At 35.3% G+C, this 20,245-nt stretch overlaps 1 protein-coding gene and 1 non-coding gene across 3 annotated transcripts in view; both read right to left on the bottom strand.

Moving 5' to 3' along the window:
• The window catches only part of LRRC4C (leucine rich repeat containing 4C), a 1,320,805-nt gene that overhangs the window by 985,245 nt on the left and 315,315 nt on the right, over nt 1-20,245 (bottom strand). The window lies entirely within an intron of this gene.
• On the bottom strand, nt 1,714-1,819 carry LOC112607428. The gene has a single exon (XR_003115781.1). It is a non-coding gene; the product is annotated as a U6 spliceosomal RNA (small nuclear RNA).

Genomic DNA, 20,245 nt, shown 5'->3' with positions numbered 1-20,245 from the left:
ATTTCTTACAAAAACCATGACATTATAGGATATATTGGTCATTTAAAAAGTCAGCCTTTGATCTTATTGTATTTACAGTTTAGCAAAGCTATAACTTTTATATATTGTGAAACTCTCTCACACCGATAAGGAGTACGCTTGATAAGCAATACATACTTGACATTAATGTTCCCATTCTGAATTCTGAAAATAGCTACTTTATTTCATTCAGACTTTATGATAAATTTGCAATACATCTTTATGTACTTTTCCCTTGTAATACTTCTTTTAAATTATTTCCAACGCCTTCCCTTTCCTACTAAGCAGAAGCATTTACTATACTATTCAACGCCTAGTACATCGTTAAATGTTAGATAATTCAACCCAGAATATAATCACATGGAGAATTTAATGTGAGTCAACACAAGAGCAAGTGGATGTGTGTTTATAATGAGGCTCTTCATTAACCTGAACATTTTCTCTGGCCCTGTCAGGATCAGATCACAGGAGGGGGTCAGAACACATTGCCATAGGAGGACTGTCCACATGCTAGAGGATAAAATAAAAGGGATGACCCTGAGGAAAGGAGATGTTAGCTGAATCATAGAGCAAATATTGTCAGCTCAGATAAAGGGAGCACAGATCAAGCCTAGGCAGATCAATAATTTCCAGTTCTAAACAACCAATTCCAGGAAAGTCAGCCTGAGAACTAAATGTAGAGGTGTTGCCATCATTAGCAGGGGGGGAAAAAAAAAAAAAAACCTTACCTAGAAAAATTCACACAAATGGTAGGGGAATGACATGATCCTAAGCTGGGATAAATAAAGAAAAATGTAGAATAAAGTCAAATTGGTGGTATATATAATAAACATCTCCTTACTCATAGGAAACACTGCTGGGAAGCTGGAGAAATGCAAAAGCAAAAATATATGTAAAAAAACCTTGAACCAAATGGATATACGTTGAAGAGAAATAGCTAGCTGAGATATCAGGAAAATACTGCTGAACTCTGTAGACACATCTAGGATTTCAGCCTTTGGTCAAGTAACAGTTTAACTCTTCAAAATACAATAGGGTAAAACATATTGATTGAACCCAGCCACATTCTGTTAGTTCTGTCGGCAAACAAGTATACCCTCAAGTTTTTTGATACTCATTACTAATAGCTGGAATGATGCTGGAAGGTTTGATATGTTAGGCGCTCAGTTTTATCATAACTCCTCCACTATCCTAGGAAGCTAGATCAAATTGTGTTGCATTCTGAAAACTGCCTCATATTTGAAAATAATTAAAACTTTGACATTTTCAACTGATAATATATATCTTATAAATTAGAAGAGATCTGGATCACTTATTTTTAAAATCATAACTTTTAATATGCCCAGATGATTTCTTGTGCCAATCATTACACAGGTTAGTAATAGAGATTATATGTAAAAATAAATCGATAGAAATATAGATAAATATTGCATGATCAAATAAGTTAAGATAAAATTGAGCCAAACATATTTTTCAGGTATCTTTATTGTTAGAATTCAGAGTTTCCAGTCTAACGATGTGTACCGTCATACTCTAGATGAACTATAACAGGTGGAGTACCCCAAAAGTATCTTATAGGTAGACTATATTCTTAATGAAACATCTCATAAAATCAGGATTTCATGGATTTCAGAAAATGAGGCTTTTGGTATACTAAATAATTTATTTTATAATTTTATTTTATTTATTTTATATACATATATATTGATGCTTAAAAAATTTGTGTGTCATCCTTGTATGGGGGTCATGCTAATCTTCTCTGTATTATTCCAACTTTAGTATGTGTTCAGCCTAAGGGAGCACTATACTAAATATTTTATAGCAGTCTTGAGTATGTACAGTGAATTGTTGGAAGAACTTGAGATCATCCAATAAAACCTCCAACACAATTGGAAATTCCCATCCTATGTAAGTGTGGTGAGGGAGGTCAGGCAGCCTCTCTTGAAGCACCTCCAAGGAGGGTAAATTCCTTGCTCAGTGAGTCATCATGTCTTGCCTTCAGGCAATTCTGGATTTTAAAAATGCTTTCTCTATTCTGAGCTATAATTTTTTAAAATAAATTCTACCATTGGTTCTAGCTTTGTCCTCAGAAGAATACAGGATAAATTTACTCATTCTTTCTCAGCTTCTCTGAGTTCACTCAAATTTTTCTCAGGTGATATGATTTCTAAGCCTTTCACAAATCTCACCCTGGAATTACTCTGGATTTCCTCTAATTCTTTGAAATATTATGCTGACAATTGCACTCAATATTCTGGGTGTGTGGTTTAATCAATGCAGAGAAGAATAAGACTACAACTTCCTACCTAAACTCTTTTCTTCCTAATCACGCCAGAGTCTTGCAGTCACTTCACATTGTGTACTCACATTAAGTTTGAGATCAACTCATTGCCCCATAACATTATTTCAGTGAGTTATTGCCACAGCATGTCTTTTCTCTCCTATACTTAGGCAATTGATTTTTGAAGCCTAAATGCCTGGGTTCTGCACAGTTTCATATAGAAACAACCCGCTGGTTTCTTCGGTGAATAAAATTTTATCCTTAGAAGAATTCAAGATAATAATGATAAGAAACATCAAAAATGGTAAGTTACAATTCTTTAAGTTCACAGAGTGCTTGAACACATGCTATTTTATGTTCTACCCATACCAGATAGAGAAGTTAGGTATTATTAGCATCAATTTAGAAATGAAGAAACTGAGGCATCAGGCATACTATAATTCGATATCCACATGTCTCGTAAGTGAACGCCATGATTAAAACTCCATCTTCTGCCACCAATCCAAACTTCTATCATATCCCAAGTACTTTTCAGTAGAAAATATAAGCCAGGTTCTATAAGTCCAAGAATTCTGTAATGAATGTTCCATTCAGCAGTGCCAGTGGGCTAGGGAACTGTCTTTTCTTCATTCTACAGCACTTGGTAATTCACTATAAACTTAGCCAAACCAAGCATACAGGACTAGAGTAAAAATTCCTATATAGCAAGCTCTTCTGCTCTCAGATTCTACACTGCTTCTTTTAATATGCTTTTTAAAAACTTAATTTTCTATCTATAAACAGAGACAGTCATTAACATGAATGGTAATTATTCTATTTTAGAAGTGATTATTTTATGGGTAAAAATGTCATTTCTATGTTAAAATCCAAAAAAAAAATGTTTCCTCTATTTATTATTTCTTTCACTCAGCTGACAATTTTCCAGAATATGGGAAATAAAAGTTGGAAGACATCTATACATTTGTATCAATGTCATGGATTGAAATTACATCCATTTGGAAATAGATATATGATGACTTTAAAATAATAATCAAAGAATTACAGAGGCTAAAGAGTCAGAATCCTAGGGCTGGGATACCCAACCCCATCAGGGATATGAGAAGATAATACTTCTATGGACACCAGTCATCAGTTTGAGAGTGAGAGGCTACTGTATATATGTTTTCAGCCAGAATGTTTGAAACATCAGGGTATTTGCAAATGATCCTCAAGGACACAGGGAAAACAACTATTATATAGCCCCATCCAGAATTGCTCCAGAGTAGTCAAAATTAACAAAGGTCTATCTGGAGAGTAAGCAAGGCCATCTGTCTCCAGACATGGCCATTAGAATCTGAAGTGACAATCAGAAAGACCAGATATATTTTCTGATGGTTATCTCTATAAAATTATTGACAAAAGCCCATGTTGAATCATGATATAAAAATATTTAACATTTAGAGACATAAGGCAATCCTCAAAAAATTCACATTCTCCAAAAAATTCCTTCATTTAATAAAACCAGGTGGTAATCAATAAACTCATTAGTAATGAGATTTTCTAACTTTAGTTTCTGGCATAAGAATATGCCTATTTTTGTCTGAAACAACACTAAGTATTATTATTATATATCATTAACAAATAAACTCAATTTGTATGCTTTTTATTGACAAGCAAGTGATTTTCAAACATATTTTTGCATTATTATTATTATCATATAACAAAACTGTGGTAGATTGGGAAAAAAAGCCATTTTATTTTGCAGTTTCACTCATCAAGGTAGTCTGTTTATCTACCCAACTGTATTTTGCATTTTTGCTCATCAAGGTAGATTTTGTTCATCCACAGTATGCCTTCATGAGTTGCTTTAGACCAGCAGAATGTGGTAGACATGATATTGTATGAGGGCACAGTTCAACCCACAGGAAGGATATTCTTAGTTGAAGTGGGAAGTTAACTACGAAAACTACTATTGAAAACCGAAAGAAAGGACGATTATAAAATAATTGAAAAGACCATTACATACAGTAACTTGAATAATAGAAAACATGCCAAATGAATTTTTATATATGGATATGGAGATTTCAAATAACATTAAAAATGTTATTTGCCTTTTCTGAGCTATGTAAGGGGCAGGTATAAAAATAAAGAGTAGACTTTAAAGAAAATGCACTCAATTGAAAGTAGAATGTAGAGAAATTAATAAAATAACCAAGTACTACTTAATTTGTAATTTTTAAAATGGCTAATGCATGCAGGGCTTAATACCTAGGTGATGGGTTGATAGGTGCAGCAAACCACCATGGCACACATTTAACAAACCTGCATGCCCTGCACATGTATCCCAGAAATTAAAATAAAATAAAATATTAAAAAATTGTCATGTTTTTAGTATTTCTACCCTTCTAATTTTTTTAAAAAAATCAAAAAATAGCTTCAGGATAAAGATTAATTGGAAAATAAGGTTGTAAAACTTCTTGTAAGACCTAAGTCAGATTTAAGGTAGTACCTAGTAAAACCTTTTTGTAGTTCACTAGTCTCTTGATCAACACGGGTTGCAATAGGGATCCTCATTCACATCTGGACCTAAAGCAAATTACAAGGCTTTAGACATCATGTTTGGTGACATGTTTGGATGGGACATGTGGGGTCTTGCAAGGAAGTCAAATTATTTTGCATGCTGAAGAGAAAGGACTCAATGGACACAGAAGGTGGTCAGTAGCAGATTGCTATAGTACTAACTCAGAAAGAACCATACTTCCTAGTATTTAAGCAATTAGGTAGCCCTTCCCACACTGATTCTGGCCTTAGGCATATGACTTACTTTGGCCCCTAGGGCGTCAACAAATATAAAACAAGCAGAAATTTTATAAGCGCTGATACATTGAGGCTTGATACTTCGAAATGCAGCTTCTACTGGGTGAAGAAGCCAGAGATGAAGGAACATGTGGAGAGACAGCCTTTCTGGGCAATCCAGCTGAGGTACCTACTATGCGAGCAAGACCACTGTAGAACATGAGCCTCAACTGAGCCTCCAGATGAATGCAATTCCATGAGAAAGTCAAGGCGACACTAGCAATAAAAGTCAATCCAACCTACAGAATTATGAGAAATAAACTAAGTCACTATGTTGTGAGACAGTTTGTCATGCAACAATAGATAACTTCTATATAAGGTAAATCCAATATAGTATTTTGCATTCCATCTAATACACTTTGAACTTTGAAATTAAAGCATTGAGTAAATACAAAATTTCAATTAAACTTTGTCTTTGAGATAGTATTTTTTTCTGTATACATTTTAATTGCATGTACCACACTTTGCTAATAATTCTTATATTTATATTCAAGTTTCTTTATAAATCATATATACTGCCAGGTCAGCAAAGCTCATCTGAATAAATTTTCTTTGTGAAAAAGAGTAGAGATTTTCTTTTTAATTTTAGTGTCAAATAGTGAATGTTCATCCTCAAGTATTAAGACCTAATTCAAACTCCTAACTTCTTTTCCTCTTCCTCCTCCTTCTTTTTAATGCCCACCTGCTGAAGAAATCTATTTGACACAGCCAAACAAAAGAATACGGATGTATTATGTTATATTTAATAGTTAAAATAAAGTCTTAGTTTGATTTTCTTTTCTTTTTTCTTTGTTTTTGCTTTTGGTACTCTGAAATGGGCATAAGATGATGTGAGGAAATTAATATTATTACATAGTGTAGTAGATATTATTATTCACCAAAATATATTTTTTCTCTATATCTATACAATGAAAAATAATATACCTCCACGTGTCTATTATATGTGGCCTTGAGACTATTTCTAGGTCATGAAGTTGAACAGAAGTTTCCTATGTTATTTTGGGGTCAGAGTATTTAATTGTTGTGCTTGAGTCTTCAGTGCTCTATTCAACATAAGCATTGTTATGTTGCGATAGTGCTGTTATTGAATGATGGAACTTTTATCAGCTAGTATTTCAGAGTGAAGACCACATGGAGTAGAGGCTCATAACAAGACAGACATGCATTGTGAACAAGAAATAATCCTTTATCTTTAACTCACTGGGATTTGGGGATGTTTGTTACTATGGCAATACCTAATCTATCTTGCCTCCTACACACTACCATTGCTTAGCAAGCCAAGGTTCCACTACTGGCTGGTCCTGAATCTTTCAACCTTCCTCTTTAATTTTTCTGTCAAAACTATGCTCTATGTAGATCCTCTAATTGGTAGATTGCACTGTTAACATCACTGTTTATTATGACAGCTAAAAGGGAAGGCCTGTATTTCCTTGTGCTACGTATTTAGGAAACCAAATAATTAGAAGACTATAATGAGTATCATTCAGGCCTTCAATCTAAATTTCCCGGGGACATGAGGTTGTTATTATAGATAAGTTGAATAATTCCTTCATAATGGAAGTGGAGAATCTGTCATACCTCCAAAAGAAAAAATAATTTCTATTTGCAGTTCTAAACTTGTCTAGTAGTGAAAAGGAAATGATTGAGCTTGGTAATATGATGAATAGATTTTAATGCCTGAATTAAACTGACTGTTCATTTTTAACCACACAAGACTATAAGCTATGTGAAAAGAGATCTATGTATTGCTCAAAGAGATATGACAGTGTTTGCTACATAGTAGGTGCTGAATAAACAGTTGTTAAGGCAATACATAACATTCTATTTTAAAGTACACTTTTCTTGAACAAATCACAACTTTCATGACAAGTGGGAATGCTGACAAGTAATGAATTTTGTAGACCAAATACTTAAGATTGCTTAATTCATTTGCCATAAATTAGTTCATGTGACCTCCTCACACCCCTAATGAGTAGTTCTTATTAACAAGTAAGCTAACGCTCTGAATTATTCTATAACTGTCTCAAAACTCAACAAATTAACCATTGGAAGGTCATTTATTTTCTAATTCCCAGATTAAAACATTTTTTAAGCCACTGTTTCCCAAGCACTTGTCTTTGAATCCATTTTCACTACTGTGAGGATGTGACTTCATACATCTATCTGTGCTATTATTTAGTGAGTATATATTTGATTGCCACACTTGTTTAACTTGAACTTGTCTTAAATGAGTGTTTATATCATGACAATAATGAGAAAATGAATATAATTGGCTATATATAAAAGGTAACTATAAAAATGAATTCAATTCAAGCAAATAATTAAACTCTTGCCAGATATTGCCTGACAAATGCTGTGAGGTGGCGGACCATTCTCTTTTAATATAAAAAGAAGTTAGGAAACAAAAGACATGTTAACACCAAACTGAGATTTTCTCCTTGATATAATCAGATAAAATGAAATAGAATTTAAAAATGCAAATTTTTAAATTAGGTATTCCATTCTTAAGTGTTATTTAAAATTATATTTATATTCTCCATACCAACTGCTAAGTGCATGTTCTGCAACTTGTAAATGTTCTCTGGGCTACCAAGCTTCTCAAAACTCATATGTTGGTGGAAGCATATGTTCTTTTTTCCTCTATTTTTTTGATATTATGCTTTCTCCTAAACATACATATACAGATATTTATCTATATAACCAGTTCAATTTTTCTACATTATTTTAGAAAAAACACTTTTTCAGCGCACCTACCTTTGTTCACACAATATTAAACATGCTTGTCTTAATGTCAGTGTTAGTGCCTATTTTGTTTATTTGTAACTTACTAAAAAAATTTTTTCAAGTCAAAATTCAAATGGATTCTTCAATTGTAATTTTATCTGCCTCAATGGATTATTTTTTCCTAAGACCTCTGCCATTAATAAAATCCCCTTTTCAAATTCTTATTTTTATTTTATTCATAATTTCCAAGGCAGATTTCTTAGAATTCCACATTCACTGCCTCCCTTTTGGGACCACAGACTAGCTCCTTAGCTCCTCGAAGACTCTGATGATCATTTTTAACTAATTATCTAGGGTCACCATTAACATCTTAGTTGTTACAGGTTATAGACCTTTTTTTCCCCACATGAGTTTACATGAACTCTCAACTTCCTTTACTTCTGTGAGGTTGGGATCACTTGGCTTTAACTGTATATGATTACATCTTTTCTCTTATGGCTTCATGTAGCATCTCTCTGCAAATAAATACCAACCACCAAGCTCCAGATTCTGTTTAGTTATTTACTTTCCATAGGAGACTAGATCCTCTTGACTGAGAAGAGAGAATAGGATGTGTAACTCAAACTCTCCATTTGACAGACACAAAATCAAACGTGACTTTCTGTGCCTCCTAACTGCTCACTCCTCAAGTATTTCTCTCCTTTGTTTCCTATTACTCTTGTTGTCACTTTCATCTGTACAGTATTGTAATCTTAAAATCTTGGTATCATCTCATTGGCACTACATTTAAGCAATTGCTAATTCCTATGTTCTACCTGAAAAATATCCATCTCTGTCCTCATTCTGAGTGTCAATAATGTAGTTTTTTATATTACTTGTCTTATTTTATCAAAGTCTTTACTATTCCCCTCTCTTCTAGTCTATTTTAATTCATCTTGAGCAAGATTGAGAGCTTGTTTATGTCATCTTATAATGACACATCTGGTTATGTTACTTCTCTGCCTCAAATCATACAATATCTCGCAAATAGCCCAAAATAAAGTTAAAACTTCTTAGTCTGGAATTCAAGTCCTTATATCATCCAGACATTTACTGTATTAAACATGAACTATGAAATTTTTGTTTACTTTTCATCTTTAATTGATCAATTAAAATTAGGTGAATTTAAAAGATAAAATTTCTAAAAATTTTGATCCAAGAAAAAAATAAGTAAATAATACATTCATTTGCCAATTGTTTCATGTAAAGCTTAGGCCATTTTTTAAAGTATGAATTTACCAACTGTATCGATCACATATTTTTTGCAATAATAGAGTAAGTTCTTAGAAACATTTTTGAAGCAATTTATGTATACAATTCTTCTATATTTACAAACTTGTTCCTCCACACTTTTATAATTGTCTATCCTCCAACCAATAATTGTACCATAATTTGTATGTAGTTCATCTATGCTGTGGGTTTTCCATGCACTAAATTTGCATTTATAGAAGAGAAACATTTTTCTTTTTGCAGGTGTATTTCTTTGCCTACATGCTTTAAATTGCTATATATATATACAATAACAGGAAACATTAGTATAAATTGTTTAAAAATAAAAACAACTTATTTTAGTTAACCATACAACCAATTTGGAGAGGTAGAAATGCACAAAGATTGGATCAGGTGGTGCAGCAGCCCAAGAGTTCAGTATGTCATAAGTGTCAGAAATTGTGCCTTACAGAAAGCAAAGATTTTTCAGCAACTTGAAAAATTGTGCCTTACAGGAAGCAGAGGCTTTTCAGCAACTCAAAGTTGTTTAAAGGAGATATGCTGAAATTTCTATTTTCCATTATAAAGATAGTTCTAACCTTTACCTCTGTCTTCTCTCCATTCAGCCCATTCAAATGTACAACTACTTTAAACATACGTATTCATCTTAAATTGTAACTCAAATTTCATTTTTTACGTTGTTTGTGGGTGTCCTTACCTGAAATACTTCTCCTATTTAACCTACAGTAACATTTGTATACATGGATTTCGTATGATATTTTTTCCTTTGAATTATAGTTATGACCGTGTATATTTTGTTTGTTATATGTGCTGGAAGTATCAGTGTTGTTTCTGATGCACCTTGTTATTGTCAGAAGCATTTGAACCAGAGCGACCTCATCCTGAATAGGTACTGAGTAAAATAAGGCTGAGACCTACTGGGCTGCATTCCCAAGCGGGTAGGTATTCTTAGTCACGGGATGAGATAGGAGGTCAGCACAAGACACAAGACACAAAGACCCTGCTGTTGAAACAGGATGAGGGAAAGAAGTTGACTAAAACTTACCAAATGGCAATAAAAGTTACCTCTATTCATCCTCACTGCTCATTATACACTAATTATAATGTATTAGACTGTTAAAAAACACTCCCATCATCACTATGACATCTTACACATGCCATGACAACATCCAGAAGTTACCCTATGTGGTCTAAAAAGGGGAAGAACTCTCATATCTGGAAAACTCATGAATAATCCAACCCTTGTTTAGCATATAATCAAGAAATAACTATAAATATACTCAATTGAGCAATCTTTCCCACTGCTCTGGCTATGGAGTAGCTGTCAGGCCTCTGAGCCCAAGCTAAGTCATCATATCCCCAGTGACCTGCACGTATACATCCAGATAGCCTGAAGCAACTGAAGATCTGCAGAAGTGAAAATAACCTTAACTGATGACATTCTACCATTGTGATTTGTTTCTGCCCCACCCTAACTGATCAATGTACTTTGTAATCTCCCCCACCATTAAGAAGGTTCTTTATAATTCTCTCCACCCTTGAGAATGTACTTTGTGACATCCACCCACTGCCCCCAAAACATTACTCTTAACTCCACTGCGTATCTCAGAACCTATAAGAACTAATGATAATCCACCACCCTTTGCTGACTCTATTTTTGGACTCAGCCTGCCTGCACCCAGGCGATTAAAAAGCTTTATTGCTCACACAAAGTCTGTTTGGTGGTCTCTTCACACGGACGCATGGGAAAGTAGCCATTCTTTTATTCCTTTACTTCTTAATAAAGTTGTTTTCACTTTACTCTATGGACTTGCCCTGAATTCTTTCTTTTGTGAGGTCCAAAAACCCTCTTGGAGTCTGGATCAGACCCTTTTCCAGTAACAATATCTTTCACAGAATTTAGCATGAAGAAAGTAAAATGAGTGGTGTTATCATACTATCTCCAGGCCAGTTCTTTGTGGATGCTGAGTTTTGGAGAAAAAGGATAAAATGGTAGAACTCATACAGAATATTATTAACAAATGTGGGTAGTTTCATCATAGCTGTTCATTCATCAGATAGTTGGTAATTGAGTATATTTAAAATGTAAAATTTTAAATTTATTTTAAAACTTTTGTTTTAAGTTATTAAATATAAGTTGCTGAAACAGACAACAGTTATAGAAATGATGATATATCCTAATTGAAAAAATATTATGCAGTTACTTAAGATGATGCTTGCAGAGTATTTTGTATAAGAGAAAAAAATTCTGATAATAAGTGAAATAAAAAGCAAGATACCAAATGAAAACTATGGTTTAAGCATACTACTAAACTTTAATGGAAAAATGCTGGAAATTAAAACACAAATGTTAAGCAATTGTGGGTGGTTTGTTTCCTTCATTGTTTGTTTTGCTCAAATTTTCTACTATGGGCATTTCTATTTTTATGATAATAATGAAATAAATTGTGTCTTATTGTTTTTAAAGAAAGTTGCTCAATTTCCATTAATTGAATTAATCTTCTTTTATTAAGCAATTACACAATTACCAAAAAGGACAACGTGGGCAGAACGATGGTACAAATCACTGCTCTGTTGTTAGCCCCAGGAATACAAATGAAGATGTAATGATATATTTTCAAAGTAAAAGGTGCTTGACTTTCAACTTCTCATCCAAAGATCAGATCAACAAGAGAAAAGCTAAATATGTGATTGAGATCACAATTTTTAATGTCCTACCTCAGAAGATAACAATAATGTCTTTTTCCCTTTAGGTAGCAAGGGCCTAAAATACTTTTTAGATATCTGCTATTTAATCTGGCAGAGTCTCCGGGAGATAAGAAAGGAACTAAACACACACAAGAGCAAAGACCGTAGCTTTTCATCTCTTAGATGTGACCTGGGCCAAAGAATATGAAGGTTTCCGGAGATTAAGGCCATCTCAATGGTACTAGGCTAATATACCCTCTGGGCGGCCTCATCCATTGTAACACTACCCTTTCAAAGTTCAGGGCTAACCATAGGGGATGGTGGGGAAAGTGATTTCCAAAGAGAGTAGAAAATACTTAGGAGGAGAGCAAACAGACAAAGGACCAACATTAATAGCACCATCGTTATGGCTAGAAGTTTCTTGATTTTCTTGAAAAATATTCGCAGTTCCCTTGAATGTGTATCTGTTAGTTATAAACTACACATAAAATCCTAATCTCCCCCCACCAACAGAATAGACACCCTCTCGGCCAAGGGGAACCCAGAGAAATCTTAAAAACTGAGTTTTCAGTTATAGTGGGAAGGGAGGTCAGACAAATCTCATTATACTCTCTCCACTTTAGAGTTTAGGAGCAACAACTTCCCAGCATTCATGTTAAAATAGAGACCCTAAGACAGAACAGACTCTTTGTGACAATAAAATACCAAATTGGAAACAAGATCTAAGGCAATGCAAAGCAAGGATTTGGTCACCCTTGGCCACTATCAATCATGCTACATAGCATCCTTATGTTACCTTAAAGCATTATTTTCTGCTGATTCTAAATTTTAAACAGAATCTTACTCCTTTAACCAACTTCAAATTAAAGAATCTATAAATCCACCTATAACCTGTAAGCCCCTGCTTCAAGATAGTCTACTGAACCTGTATATACTTTCCAAGTATTGATCTATATCTTTGCCTGTAACTCCTGCCTCCCTGAAGTATATAAAAACACACTGTAATTCGACTGCCTTGTAATTACTCAAGGCTTCTTGGGTTTGTGTTTTCACAGGACCAGAGTCAACTATATTGGCTCAGAATAAATTGTTTTATTTATTTATTTACTTATTTACTTATTTTGAGATGGGTTCTCACTCTGTCGCCCAGACTGAAGGTTGTGGTACAATCATAGCTCACTGCATCTTCGAAACCCTGGGCTCAAGCAATCTCCCATCTAGAGCCTCCTGAGTAGCTGGGACTAGGAGCACACCACCACAACCAGATTATTTATTTATTTATTTATTTATTTATTTATTTATTTATTTTTGTAGAGACAGACTCTCTCGGTGCTGAAGCTGGTCTTAAACTGCTGGCCTCGAGCAATTCTACCACCTCGGCCTCCCAACATGTCAGGCACAGTGGCATACGCTGGGATTACAGGCATGTGCCACTGTGCCCGGCAGAATAAACTTCTTTAAAATATTTTACAGAGTTGGTTGTTCCATTAACATAGTAGTCATCCTAGGAATTTCCTCATTGTACAGTCAATAATTTTCCAAGTTAATTTGTCTTAAAAGGTAGTGTATTTCCTAGGGCTGCTGTAATGAAGCACCACAGATTGGCTTAAAACACCAGAGATGCATTGTCTTACACCTCTGGAGGCTAGAAGTTCAGAATCAAGGTGTTGGCAGGGCTATGCTCCTACCCAAACCTCTAGAGGAGGATCCTCTTCTTATAAAAGATCAGTCATTGGATTAAATGCCCACTCAAATCTACTGTGACCCCATTTTAACTTAACTAACTGTATTTCCAATGACTCCATTTCAAAATAAAGGCATATTCTGAAGAAGTGAAGGTTAGGACATCAACATATCATTTAGGGTGGATACAATTCAACTAATAACAGGTGGGTAAAAAGAAAGATTTCCCCCACCCAAACAATAAAAGCAAAATCAACGAACACTGTGAACACCCCAGGCCATTTGTTTTAGTAACACATCTATCATTATTTGAGAGCTGAGGAGATAAGGATAAAACTACCTCATTACTTAACATAGACACATGGCTGTAAGAGTTGTGAGCATAAGTTTCTTCTCTCTCTATGACAGAAAAGAAAATTTTTTCTCCTTTCAATCTGCTAAAAATCTCTCTAATTTTGCAAAGTTTTGACTGTGTTCCATTTCTGCCTAGACAAGCATTGTCTTTCAGGCTTCAGCAATCAAGAATGGGGGAGGGGCAAAACAATAAAACACAGATGTGCTAGACAAAGAAAGTGAAATTTAGGAGCTAGGGAAGGAGACAGAGATAGGGTAGCGTTAAAAAGTCAGGCATTTAGGAGTATCTGAAGTATGTGGTAAAATGGGAAAGAAAACATGGCAATATTAACAAATGGAATAACCAATTAATTGTTTCATTAATGAGTTTGACATAGACAAATTAAGAACTTGGAGAATCTTTACATCCCTTGGACTTTCTAGGATGTAATTTCAACCACACTATTGAGCCACACAGGCTACATATACATTAATGTTATAAAATTGGGATAATGTTACTATGCTGAGTGATACCAAGAAGAAGAAAAGATTATCCAATAAACCCTTTAAGCGGTGTCTGTCATATAATAAATGCTCAATAAAAGCGACAATACATACGCCTTCACTCTACCTTACTGCTCACTGAATCCTTATAATTACTATGTAATGGAATAATACCAATAGAATAGTAATTGCCCAGAGAACGTTTAGTGACTCTTAACACTCCAGAGATGGGACCATTTTTATATGAAAAAATCAAAAAGCACTCTGGCTAACATATCAAGCTGACATCCAGGAGAATTGGGTCTGGTTCCATGAGTCCATGCCCTTTGCACCAGTTACAATTGTAACCCTTACTGGACAGCTACACAATAGGCATTTATTGAGTATGTGCTGCGTGTTCATCCAACCATTCATTCATCCATCAATCTAGCCATGCATCCATTCATCATTTATTCAAAAAAATACTTTCAGAGTGCCTGCATATGTCAGGCAGTGGTCTAGGAAGTGGATATACAGTGAAGAACCACACACTCTTTCCCTACTTTTATGGAGTTACATTCTAGTGGGGGGAACCAATAAGACTAAACAGAAGACAATAACATGATTTCTGGTTTTCTGGCTTCTGTGGCAAACACTGGAAATAAAATCTTAGGAGTGTAGGGGGCAGGAAGTATGGGTATACAGGTGTTACAGAGTGCTTCAGACAAAGAAACAATATGTGAAAAGGATCAGAGGTAAAACTCATGGTGTATTTCTGAACTGCAACTCAGTCTATATTGTATAGATGAACAGAAGAGACGGGGAAATGCTGGAAATACAACTAGAGGGATAAAGAATACAACAGGGTCCAGGACATATTAAATCATACATCAAGAATCAGGACTGTATCCTAAGACAAGGAGATACAATTGAAAGATGTTAAGTTGGGCATTTAAGCACTGTATTTCATTGATATCTTTCCAACAGCAGTTATACAAATTTAGAGACTAAATGAAAAGATAACTAATTTGAGGATCTTGGCATAGAGTCCTTTCCCACCCTGGCTTCTGGCTTCAGATGCGCCTCTTCCCATGTCTATGCACATCTCATTGGACTCAAGTTTCCTTTCTGATTTCTGATTTTGAATACTTCCATTTTTCCTCTCTTCTCCCCACTACCAAACTGTCAACTCAGCTCATTTACTGAGCCCAAGAATTTGCACTTAGCCATTGCCTATAAGGAATTGTTGCTGCTTCAATACCAACTCCCTCTGCCACAAGGAAAAGCCTTAACTTGAAGTGTGATATTGCCTATGTCAATTTTGTGTCACCATTGGTAAAAGCGTTTGGTGTTAACTGGCTTAAAAGTTCCCTTTAGGCTGGGCATGTTGACTCACCCTTCTAATCTCAGCACTTTAGGAGGCCGAGGCAAGCGAATTACTTGAAGCCAGGAGTTCCAGACCAGCCTGGCCAACATGGCGAAACCGTGTCCTTATTAAAAATACAAAAATTAGCCAGGTCTGGTGGCGTGTGCCTGTAGTCCCAGCTACTTGGGACACTGAGGCACAAGAATTGCTTGCACCCCAGCCTGGGTGATGGAGCAAGACTCAGTCTCCAAAAAGAAAAAAAAAAAAAAAGGAAAAAATGTGCCCTTTAGAGGAAACAGGCACAATCACATTCATAGATTATCACAAATCAAATCCCTCCCTTAAAAGAGTCTATAACCAGGATAGATAAGGAGGAATGACAATATCTTTATTTGAGACTAATATGACAATATTATTATGTATTTTGGGGAAATGGTAATATTTTATATCATATGATCATCATTTCTATCAATAGCACGGTATGAAACTGTTTTCTCAGGCCGGGCACGGTGGCTCACGCATGTAATCCCAGCACTTTGGGAGGCTGAGATGGGCGGATCACGAGGTCAGGAGATCGAGACCATCCTGGTATACTTTCAGATGACCAGTCAAGTTTCAGTGTCATAGGACACTTCGATTCAGGTAATGCAATTGCTTCCAGCACCTATGGCTGGCTGTGGGACACCACTGGAAGAAACAAGATTGGTAACTGGTCATGAGAGTGAGTCACTGCAGGTTATAATCAGTGTGGTCTCTAGTATACTAGACAGGGGACAGAAGATAACACATGAAGATGACTGATTCAATGACACCATTGACAATCTCTGGAGAAGGACATTTTGATAGGAGGGTGAACTCATATCATAAAGGAATGAGAAACTCGACATCATCTGGTATAAATATTGAAAGAGAGGTTAAACAGGACATGAAAATGATATTTAAGTTTCATAATGTCCTGATAAACAAAATATTTATAGGCTGATCTCTAGAAGTCATTTAAAAAGACCTCTATAAAATCTAAATTGTGAATATCCAATTGTGCCAGATGTCAGCTTTTATGATTGTATCAATCTTCCTCCCTAAATAGATATTCTGAAAACCCATTGGGAACAGATGCATTTCAATACATTCCACCGGGCTCCAAACACCAGCACTTTTAATCTATAAAATAATTACTACACAAAAAGAATATTATCATTATAAGAATACTATTTCCCAAGGGAGAACTCAAGTTTTTCTTTAATTAAACTTTCTTTAAAATTAAAACAAAGGACATCTTTAGATAGAAGTTTTAAACCCTAAGAATACCTAGCTTCTCCAATAAAAGCCATGTTATGTGTAACTGAGCCTTCTTCTGATTATACTTGGAAGCTATTTGGGACTAGTTGGTTTGTTAGGTTTTGTTTTGTTTTACAAAAAAGTATGGAACAGCTGCATTTATCATTTTAAAAAGCAGATATGGTTAAAAGTCATACATAAAGTGCTTCTTTCTTATCTAGTTGAATACTTAATATAGTATTTTTAAAATGAGGAGAAAATAATTACATAAACAAGATTTTATAGTTGGAATAAACTCTTCAGTTAAGAATAACAACCAATGGGAACAATAGTCACAGAGCTAGAAATAATTTATAGCAAGGGACTTATATACAATGTCTGTTTTATCAATCAAGCTATGCCTTTCTTCACATGATATATTTGCTTAGATCTGTAAACAAAGCATGGCATTTGCTCTTTCAGTCATAATATTTTAGAATCTTCTGACTCTAGTTGCGGAGGTCTATACCATAATTGGCTCTGAGCAAAATGGAAGACTGGAGATCTATGTATGGCGATAATACTGAAGAGACTATTGAAAATGGGCAATGAACGATGGTGGGAAATGACCAGTGAGAAAGCATAAATTTAGGAGAAAACTAGAATAGACCTCAGAAACTGGATTTTGATCAATAGGTTATCCAAGCACCAAAAAGTCCATTAAACTTCTAGAATCAGGGAATTTAGCCAGCACAATCCTCAGGTTCATCCAGGAAATGCTGTGGGTCAGAGTGAAGCCTTAGGTTAATATTTATCAATTTTTTTAAAGCAGTTGGATCCCTTCCTTTAAATGAAATTTTAGTCAGAAGCTCTGTATGTCAGTTAAAGCAAATCTGCTCTTCTTGGAGCAGGGCGGGGATGCTACTAGCCCCCTTCCTTTGGGCTATGTGGGACACAGTGTGGTGATCTTTGATCGGGGCACTGTGGCTGAAGGAAGCATAGTTTGAATTACCTCACTCTAAGAAAACACTTTCTGACCTCTGCGATTTGATGCTCCATGTTTATAAGATAGCCCTTTGGCCCTATTTCTGATCTCATGATTTTCACGATGTTTTAGCAGAGTGAAAATAGTCCTGGCTTCAAAACAAAATGGAATTTGAATGTTTGCATTGTGATGCTAGGGATATTGTTTAACCTTTCTGACTTTGAGCTTCTTCATCCATAAGATGGCAGAAACTTATTACCCTCACTTAATGGAGACTAATTAAGATGATGTATGTAATAGATGACAATGTTGATATTTACCCAAGCCCTGCTATGCTGGAAAACAATGAAGGTTAATAAATCCCCCAACTCCCATCATTTCACGTTTCTGGAAATGCCTCGCTGCACAGACCCACCCTTCTCCATATGAGTTAGGAAAGATTCAAGGGTGCCCCTTTGTTTCCTTATGACAAGGTCAGGCACAGACCCTCAAGATTGCCATGTTTTGCTTCACAAATGATTAGCTGAACTGTTTTGTTCCTACTGATCAATCAGAACCAAATGCATATCAAGCAAACTTTGGTTAAGATTCTCCTCCTTCCCCAAGGTCCCTGAACTTTTACTTACACTGAGCCTGAGTCAGCACACAATCTTTCCTCAACAACCGCTCCCAAAATAGAGAATAGGCCCATTGTAGGGTAAAATGTTCTCTGATCTACTGTGCTATCAGGCCGCCACCACCTGTTCATCTCATTCATTTATGCACTTCCCCACATCGGGTTCTTCCTAGCCTTATTTGCTCCTTTCTATAAAAGAAAAGCTCCTTTCTCCATACAGATAGTTGCATATCTCATGGTTGGAAAGTTTCTACTTATTGTCCAAAATTATCCTCTCCCCTAGTTTAATAGGTACTTTCATACCTCTAAAAACAACCTCTTGAATGAAGTCTCATTTTACATAAGTAAAAATTTGTTTTTTATTTGACACAGATTATATTACTAAGAAATTAAATGAGGAAGATAGACAAGTGGTATAGTTTTTCATTTGCTGTCTTCTGGGGGATAGAAAAATCCAGGAAATAATACACATTTTTACCTTTTATACAATGGGAGTAAGAAGAGGGAGTGTTTCCAGAATTATAGCCATGATATTTGCCTTTCTAAAAGTAGACCTAGTAGTGTCATGATTGAATCATTGGTTATCAATAACAGCAGTTAAATGCCATTTCAAAGCAAAAAGTTTTCTGCAAAATGTAAAGCATTATATAAATGTTGATTGAGATGGCACAGTCAGAAAGTGTTTTCCCAGAACCAGGTTTTTAAAATTATCCTTCTTTCGGCCCCAATGCCCCCAGTCTCCGAATCACCACCACCACACAAAGTCTCCAGTGCAGCCAAGAGGGAAGGCTGCTAGCAACACCTCTGCCCTGCTCCCAGCAGAGCCACTCTACTTTAACTGTTTGACAGATAGAACTCTGACTAAAATTTCTCTTAGAAACAAATCCAACTGCTTATTAAAAAGTTTGAAAAGTATTAACTGAAAGCTCTAATTGCTTATATCAATTAGTAAAATAACACCAATTTTAACTTAATTATATATGCTTGATATGGTTTGGCTATATGTTCCTACCCAAATCTCACCTTGAATTGTAATAACCCCCATGAGTCAAGGGAAGGACCAGCGGAGATAATTGAATCACGGGGGCGGTTTCTCCCATGATCTTCTTATGATAGTAAGTGAGTCTCACGAGATCTGATGATTTAAAACCCTCTGGCATTTCCCCTACTGGCATTCATTCTCTCTCCCGCCACCTGTGAAGAGGTGCCTTCCGCCATGATTGTAAGTTTCTTGAGGCCTCCCCAGCCCTGAGGAACTGTGAGTCAATTGAAACTGTTTTCTTTGTAAATTAACCAATCTCAGGTGTGCCTTCATAGCAGCATGAGAATGGACTAATAAAATCTGCACACATGCTACTGGTGAGTGAACTCACAAGTCATAATTTAAGTACAATATCAGGTTAAATGCTGTCTCTAGAGAACTAGTCTGTGTATTAATATCTATACAAATCACCCCATAAAATTATACAGTTCAGAAAAATACTCACAAAAGATAAAAGTATTCAATCACAAATGCTAGACTCCAAATCATTTATTGGTATATCTATAGGACTAATGAGCTAATTTTTTATTACAATTACAAAAGTCCCAAACTAGCTCATTCTTATTTATTGCCATTATACATGTAACAGGTATTATCAGGCCTTACCTGCTCTCAGTTAATTAATAGATTTTCAGCTCCTGCTAAGGCATAGTAGCTTCTTTCAT

The sequence above is a fragment of the Theropithecus gelada genome, chromosome 14, assembly GCF_003255815.1.
Source record: "Theropithecus gelada isolate Dixy chromosome 14, Tgel_1.0, whole genome shotgun sequence".
In the NCBI taxonomy this organism is placed as follows: domain Eukaryota; kingdom Metazoa; phylum Chordata; class Mammalia; order Primates; family Cercopithecidae; genus Theropithecus; species Theropithecus gelada.
The sequence above is the reverse complement of the archived record's forward strand: the minus strand, read 5'-3'. Positions and strand labels throughout refer to the sequence as shown.